At 35.5% G+C, this 7550-nt stretch overlaps 1 pseudogene; it reads right to left on the minus strand.

The window, feature by feature from the left end:
* Window positions 1-936: 936 nt before the first annotated feature.
* LOC123234198 lies at window positions 937-7273 on the minus strand (annotated as a pseudogene).
* Between the last annotated feature and the right edge of the window lie 277 nt (window positions 7274-7550).

The following is a 7550-nucleotide window of genomic DNA, read 5'->3' on the forward strand; positions in this document are numbered from 1 at the left end:
ATTTAAAAATAAGAGTTTTCTTTCTTTCCCCTCTGTTTCTTATTTACCTTTTCATGTTTCTCTTGGTTTTTGTGTTTGGATATAGAACTTTCCATATAGCCCTGGTCTTTTCTGTGCAAATACTTGGAAATCTTCTATCTTGTTGAATGCCTATACTTTCTCCTGGAAGTATATAGTCAGTGTTTATGGGTAAGTGGTCCTTGGTTGTAGACCCAATTCTCTTGCCTTTCTGAATATCATGTTCCAAGCCTTGTGGTCTTGTAGTGTGGAGGCTGCCAGATCCTGTGTGATTCTGATTGGTGCTCCTTGATATCTGAATTATTTCTTTCTGGCTTCTTGTAATATTTTTTCTTTAACTTGGAAGCTCTTAAATTGGACAATTATATTCCTGGGAGCTGTCTTTTGAGGGTTTAGTGTAGAGGGTGATCTATGGATCCTTTCAATGTCTATTTTGCCCTCTTATTGAAGAACATCAGGGCAGTTTTCTTGGATAATTTCTTGTAATGTGGTGTACAAATTTCTATTAATTTCTGCTTTTTCAGGAAGACCAATGATTCTCAAATTGTCTCTTCTAGACCTGTTTTCTTGATCTGTCATCCTCTCAGTGAGATATTTCTTGTTTCCTTCTATTTTGTCATTCTTTTGACTTTGCTTTATTAGTTCTTGCTGTCTTGTGAGATCATTGACAAAGGATTATAAAGGAGGCATCAGGAAGGTAGTAGAGATGTGGGATCCTTGTGGCACCAATCCTTAGCAAAGCTAATAGAAGACCCCAAAAAGGCAGAAAGTGTTCCCTGGGGCCAAGCCCCATTATTGTGCTCTAGTGATGGCTCTCCCCAGGCAGAGGATGGGAGAATGTTTCTGAATGGAAAGGATTTTTCTTAGATCATTAGAATTTTTTTGTTATTTTTATTTTTGGTTTTGAAAATAATTTATTCAGAATCCACCAGTTCTGAGTTGGCCCAGAAATATTAGGCAGCTTTTTTTAAAAAGTAAAATGGCCCCTTTTGAAGATCCCATGAAAGCTTTCTTCTCCTTCACAGTCTGGAATCAGTAATGGATAAATTTGGAGGGAGTATCAAGAAATTTCAAGTCAATCTTCTGTAGGGTGCAACATTTTGTCTGTATCATCAGAGAGTTTTGCAAGGTGAGGACATGCTTCTTGGTACCAATGACACAGTATTTGAGCATGAGAAAATATTGATTTGATATAGCTTCTCAGGGGGTTAATGTACTTGTTAGAGAGTTCATAATTGGTGGATGCTTTGTCTTTATTAGTATCCCATCCTTGATCCTATAGACTCTGCTAATCTTGATGATCTTTTTGTTGATTTTGGGGTGATGGTTGTTGCCCTCCTGACAAAGCCCAGGCTTACAGATGGTAGGCAAGATGGTAATTTCTACTATAGGCCACCTTCTGCAGGCCTCAAAGGAATTTTTAGGAGAGTTTCTTTGTGTGCCAGTGACTGGTGACATTTTTGTAATCCTTGCCATCATTCCATTGATGTCAGTTATCTCATTCTGCCCAAACACAGTAGACATGGACACTTGCTACTCTAGCTTCTTGAGGGTTCAAGTCCAGTTTCTCAAGTGCTGCCTCCATTCACCTGGATATCCATCAACTGAGATGTCTCCCTCAGAGGGGCAGATGTCTCTGGATGTTGGCAATGAATCTAATCATATGGCAGGATTTCTTCATGCTGTTGAAGTCTTTATCCAACTGCTTCTTAAAAGCAGAATCTTGCCACTTCTTGCAGTACATGGTCAAGGCTTTCTTCTTGCACTTATGTCAATTTTTATAGAATTACTTCTTATATTCATTATTAATATGCTTAGTAAAAATGATTTTGAAGGTCCAGAGGCTTGGAAGGAAGGGGGAGGGGGTTACCTGTAGCCCATGATGCCTACAGTGACAAGGGTAAGGTAGATGTCCTCAGTGGAAATTGCCCCAACCACTTCCTTCTTCATTTATGATGTGGGTCATGCTTCTCTTATAGCTCAGAAAGGCTGTCAGATAGGTGGGGTTGGTGGGATCATCTTTGAGGAAGTTCTTTTCCTTTCCCTGCTTCATTTCACTGCTTCACTTTTGAGGCAAGAAAGCTAGACACCAATGCCTGAGAGCAGAGAACTTCTGATGGAACTAGAAGAAGAAAGGAGCCCAGAAAACTCCAAAGTGGCATTGTTTGGCCAATGGCAAACATAAGCACATATTAACCAAACCCACATCATTCAGCACTGATTTCAGTAGAGCTTTCCATGGGAGGGAGGCAGTGACAATAAGATTTGTCTCATTGTCTATTTGCTAATAGATCCTGCTATCAATTAGATATCACGGGACACATATACTTTAGAGAATAGTCCCAGCAAAATATTGTTGCTGTGAATGAAGAAATTATAAATAAGAGCATCTGAGTTGGCTTTTAAAGGCCAAAGGAAAGTCTGAGTTGAAAAGAGTAAAAATGCATGAAATTCTTTACATATATTGGGAAAACGCATGGAGAAAGCACATTTTGGAAAAGAGTACCTATCTGTCTATCATCTGCCCAGACTGAATAAGCCTGGGTCCCTAGAATTTATGCCAACTAAAGTTTACTTGCTTATCTCATTTTCATAGAAGCAGGCAAAAGTAATAAACTTCCCTTAGCTGATGTCTATTGATATGCTAACTTGGTGTCTGGGTGAAGTTTTTAATGATGTATATGTTCAGTGTTTAATTTTTCTTTGATATTAATTTGACTTAGTAAATGAAATTATAGACAAAGGCACCACTGTAACTGTACCTGGATTGTAGGACTACATAAAATGAGTGACATCTTGCCTTCTAATTTTCCTATTCATGACAATCTAAAAAGGATATTTCCTTTCAAGAAAATTATGTAACCCTAACTTAACAAATAAAATTAGAACCCTTTTATGCTGTTATTTTCAATACTTATGTATATTGATAAATTATAAATTTCTTTATTTGGCAATTAAATCCCTCCACAACAGGGGCCCAACCTACCTTTCCAGCCTTAATACCCACTGCTCCTCTACACTAAGGTTGAGTGGAACCAGCTTTCTTGCTGTACTTCACACATAACACTCTATTTTTGCCTTTGCATTACTATCCCCCATATGCTTGAAAGACACTCCCTCCTCTCCTCTGCTTTGTAGAGCCCTTAATTTTTCTTTTTTAAAGAAAAGCCTGTTGATTTGAATTTTGAATTTTTATTTTGTTATAAGAGCAATCATATGACTCCAAAATCATTCATATTTTAAAATTATTTTTAATACTTTTCCTCTAATGAAAATTTCATTTAGAAATGGAATTTTACTAATTCAGCAACCATGTCTTAAGTACCTACTATAAGGAAAAGGAACACTATAGTCTCTACTATAAAAGTGTTTGCATTTTAACAAGAAAAAAGAAATGTTTTCTAAATTAAAATTCCTTGTTTACAATCCTGAATATAAGCCACCTTTTAGAAAAATAAATTCCCTCTCTTGATAAAAGTAGAAAAATTAAGCAAAGTCTATGTAAATTAGGCACATATAGTAATCAATAGAAAAAATAAACAATAGGTAACATTATGTTCTTTTTATCTTTTTATGTTGCTCCTTTTTCTTTTATATATATGTATGTATGTATGTATGTATGTATATATATATATATATATACTAAAATTATGTCTTACATGTTTCCATTTTCAGCTCATTCTTCAGATGTAGCATTCACCATTCTTCAAGTATTAAATCTGTAGTTGTATATGATGTTCTCTTGGTTCTACTCATTAGCTGTTCATTATCCCATGTAGTCCTTTCTATTTTTTTAAATTAGCCTTCTCATCACAATCATATACCACAATTTGTTTAGCCATTCCCGAATTAATGGACATCCCTTCAATTCCTAGTTCTTTGCTACCACAAAGAGAAGTGCTATAGATATTTTGTAATATGTAGGCTCTTTTCCATTTTACCTGCTCTCCTTGGGAAACAGACCAAGCTTCTAAGAAAACTGCAATTTTTTAAAACTCAGCTCCAGGAACAACTTCTATATAAATCAGTCAAACAGTCAAAAGACATTCATTAAGCACTATGTTCCAGACACTATGTTAGGTTCTGATACACAAAGGCAAAAATGATTCAATACTTGACCTCAAGGAATTTGTTAGATGAGATAGCACATATACAAATAAATATTTATAGAAAATCAACACAAGGTAAACAATATTTTTTAGAGGAAGAAACTATTACTAGGAGAGATCATAAAAGTCTTCATGTATAAGACAAAGCTAGAGTTAGAGAATTTGGAAGGAAGCAAGATATTCTGAAAGAAGATGAGATAGAAGTTCATTATGGGAATGGAGGAGAGCCAGAACAAAAAAGAGATGGGAGATAGTATCCTATGGGGAAAATGATCAATTCATCTGGATCACAGAGTAAGAGGGGAATAATTCACTATAATAATGTGGGAAAGGTGGTTGAGGTCTTAAAGCCTTTCTCATTTCCCTCAGCTTTTAGAGCTCTTCCCCCCCAAAATGACCATCTATTTATTTTTTGTGTATTCTGTGTATATTTATTTATTTGTCCATATATTGCCTCCCTCAATAGAATGTAAGCTAATTGAGGGCAAAGATATTCAATTAATATCTTTGTACTCCTAGTATCTAGCACAGTTCCTAGCACACAATAGGAACTTGATAAATGTCCATGGTTGGTTTATTGATTGGGACCAGATTAGTTTTCCCATACTTAACTGTATATGGAAAATGATTAGATACTAAGTGAATAGAATTACCATCCCTTAAAGAAAGGGTTATCCAGATCTTCTGAGGTATATCAGACAAAATAATCTCCCTGCAGTGATGACAGGGGTTGCAACCAATCTAGTTAGCTCAGGAAAGAAAACCTTCAGGCCTGTATGAAATTGTACTAACTTGCTGTAGCATATCCAAGGCCCAAAGCAATATAGGAGTGTTCTGGAACATGCGTTCTTCCCTAATTGCCGGATAATTATTGCATGTTTCTTCCTTAGTAAAATATAATCGTGGACATCTGTATATCGTTGGAGAAGAGGAAATGTTCTAACAGGGGCCTTAGGGCTGAGATGATGGGTATTATCACATTTTCTTTTTTGTTCTTCAAAAAAAATTAATGAATTAAGTTACAGTGCAAATGGTTGCTGGAACATAGGCATACTGATTCCTTAATATATTACTTGTGGGAGATCCTTGGGATTGAAATTTTATTTTATTTTATTTTATTTTTTGGGATTCTGTGAACTTTATCTTTTTTGAAAATCAATTTAGATTTATTTTATTTTATTTTTTATTTTGAATATTTCCCCTTAGTTACATATTTTATGTTCTTTCCCTCTCCCCCAAACCTCCCTAACCCCTCTGAGCTGACGCACAATTACACTGGGTTTTACATGTATCATTGATCAAGACCTAATTCCATATTATTTATACTTGGACTAGAGTTATCATTTAGTGTCTACAATAGGATTGAAATTTTAGGGTGCAAGCAGGGTGCTATTTTTTTCTCAAGTTCCTTTACTGCTTGACTCTAATCTAGTAACACAATCTGAGTCATTCTAAGAGATAAATTTGAGCCTTTAACATAAAGTCAATTCACTTGATAAATTCCCATTCTTCTCTTTGTTTTGTGATTTGTAGATCTTTTATTAAGCATTTTTAAACCCTTACTTTCCAATTTAGAATCAATATGGTGAATTGGTTCCAAGGCAAAAGAAAAATAGTAGGGGCTAGGCAATGGGGATTAAATGACTTGCTCATGGTCAAGAAGGACAGCTAAGAAGTGCTTGAGGTTAGATTTGAATGTAGGACCTTCACATCTCTCGACCTGACTCACAATCCACGGGGCTGCCTACTTGCTCCCAGCAATTTTTTTCTCTAAAACAATCTAGCTCTTTATAAAAGGTATTGCAACCCCTTTCTAAAAAAACGCTAGAGTTCAGAGATTTAGAAGAGAAGTAGTCATGCTTGGAACGGGTATGACTTTAAAGAAATGCTGCAAAGCACCCTAAATCTTTAAAGCAACATATCCCCAAAGGGAATCTATTAGGGGGAAATAGCTGATCAATAAGCTTGACTTGAACAAACTAGTGATAGAATAGAAAAGGCTCTCTTAGAGCAGAAGATTTTGATTGATTTTTCCTTTTCACTTCATTGCTGTTGATTTTAGGTGTGCAACATGTGAAAGCACATAGTTTTCTTATCCATTTAGACAATGTTTACTATCAGAACTTTATCTAGAAAGGATATCTGTTGTCATGCCTCTGCTCAAAAATTTTCAGTGACTCACTATTGCCTCCTGAGAAGAGTTCGAAGTTCTTTGCCCAAGATTTGAAAAATAAAAGGTCCATCAATTGGGGAATGCCTGAACAAATTGTGGTATATGATGGTGATGGAATACTATTGTGCTAAAAGCTGGAAAGACCTACATGAACTAATGCAGAGTGAAATAAGCAGAAACAAGATAATATTGTTCATAGTAACAGCAATACTGTGGAATGATCAAATGTGATGGACTTAGCTGCTATTAGCAATATGATGATCCAGGACAATTCTGAGGGACTTATGACAAAGAATTCCATTCATCTCCAGAGAAAGAACTGTTGGAGTAGGAATGCAGATGAAAGCATACACTTTTTTTAAATTTTTAATTTTTTAAACCCTTAACTTCTGTGTATTGACTTATAGGTGGAAGAGTGGTAAGGGTAAGCAATGGGGGGTCAAGTGACTTGCCCAGGGTCACACAGCTGGGAAGTGTCTGAGGCCAGATTTGAACCTAGGACCTCCCGTCTCTAAGCATACACTTTTTTACTAGTTTATTTGAGTGTATGTTTTGGGATTTTGTTTTTATAAAAATATTCAATTACAAAAATGAATAATATGGAAATATGGTTGTGTGATAATACATGTATAACCCTGATTTAATTGCTTGCCAGCTGCTGGGGGTGGGGAAGGAAGGAGAAAGGGAGACAATCTGGATCATAAAACTTTGGAAAATTTATGTAGAAATTTTGTTATTATATGTAATTGCTAAAAAAACCAAGTAAATAATTTTTTAAAACACAAAGTTCTACCTAGCATTTAAAGCCTTTCACAGTATGGCACCATTCTACCTTTTGCTTCCTTCAATGTACTCATCATTATTTTTTCACCAAAATACTTGCCAAACTTGCTTCTCTCATGATATACTTGTGAGAAGATGGAGAGATGCAGATTAGATTAAAGATGTCAAACATGAGGTCCACAGCTGCCATCATAGGAAAATTATTTGTCTGATGCAATTCCTAGGAAGCTTTGGATAACTAGGGGATGGAACACACCTCACTTAGTGGCTAACCATGTTCCATTAAGAAAATTGATCTAACTCCAAATAATCAACCAGCTTTTTAAAAATTTATTAAGATTTTATTATGTGCTAGGAACTGTGTTCAGACATGGGAATGCAATCCACGGCACTCTCAAGTAAGCCAGAAGCAGATTAAAATGTAATTGAGAAGTGTTATTTTTAAAAATAAGTAAAAATACAATAAA

The sequence above is a fragment of the Gracilinanus agilis genome, chromosome 2, assembly GCF_016433145.1.
Source record: "Gracilinanus agilis isolate LMUSP501 chromosome 2, AgileGrace, whole genome shotgun sequence".
In the NCBI taxonomy this organism is placed as follows: Eukaryota; Metazoa; Chordata; class Mammalia; order Didelphimorphia; family Didelphidae; genus Gracilinanus; species Gracilinanus agilis.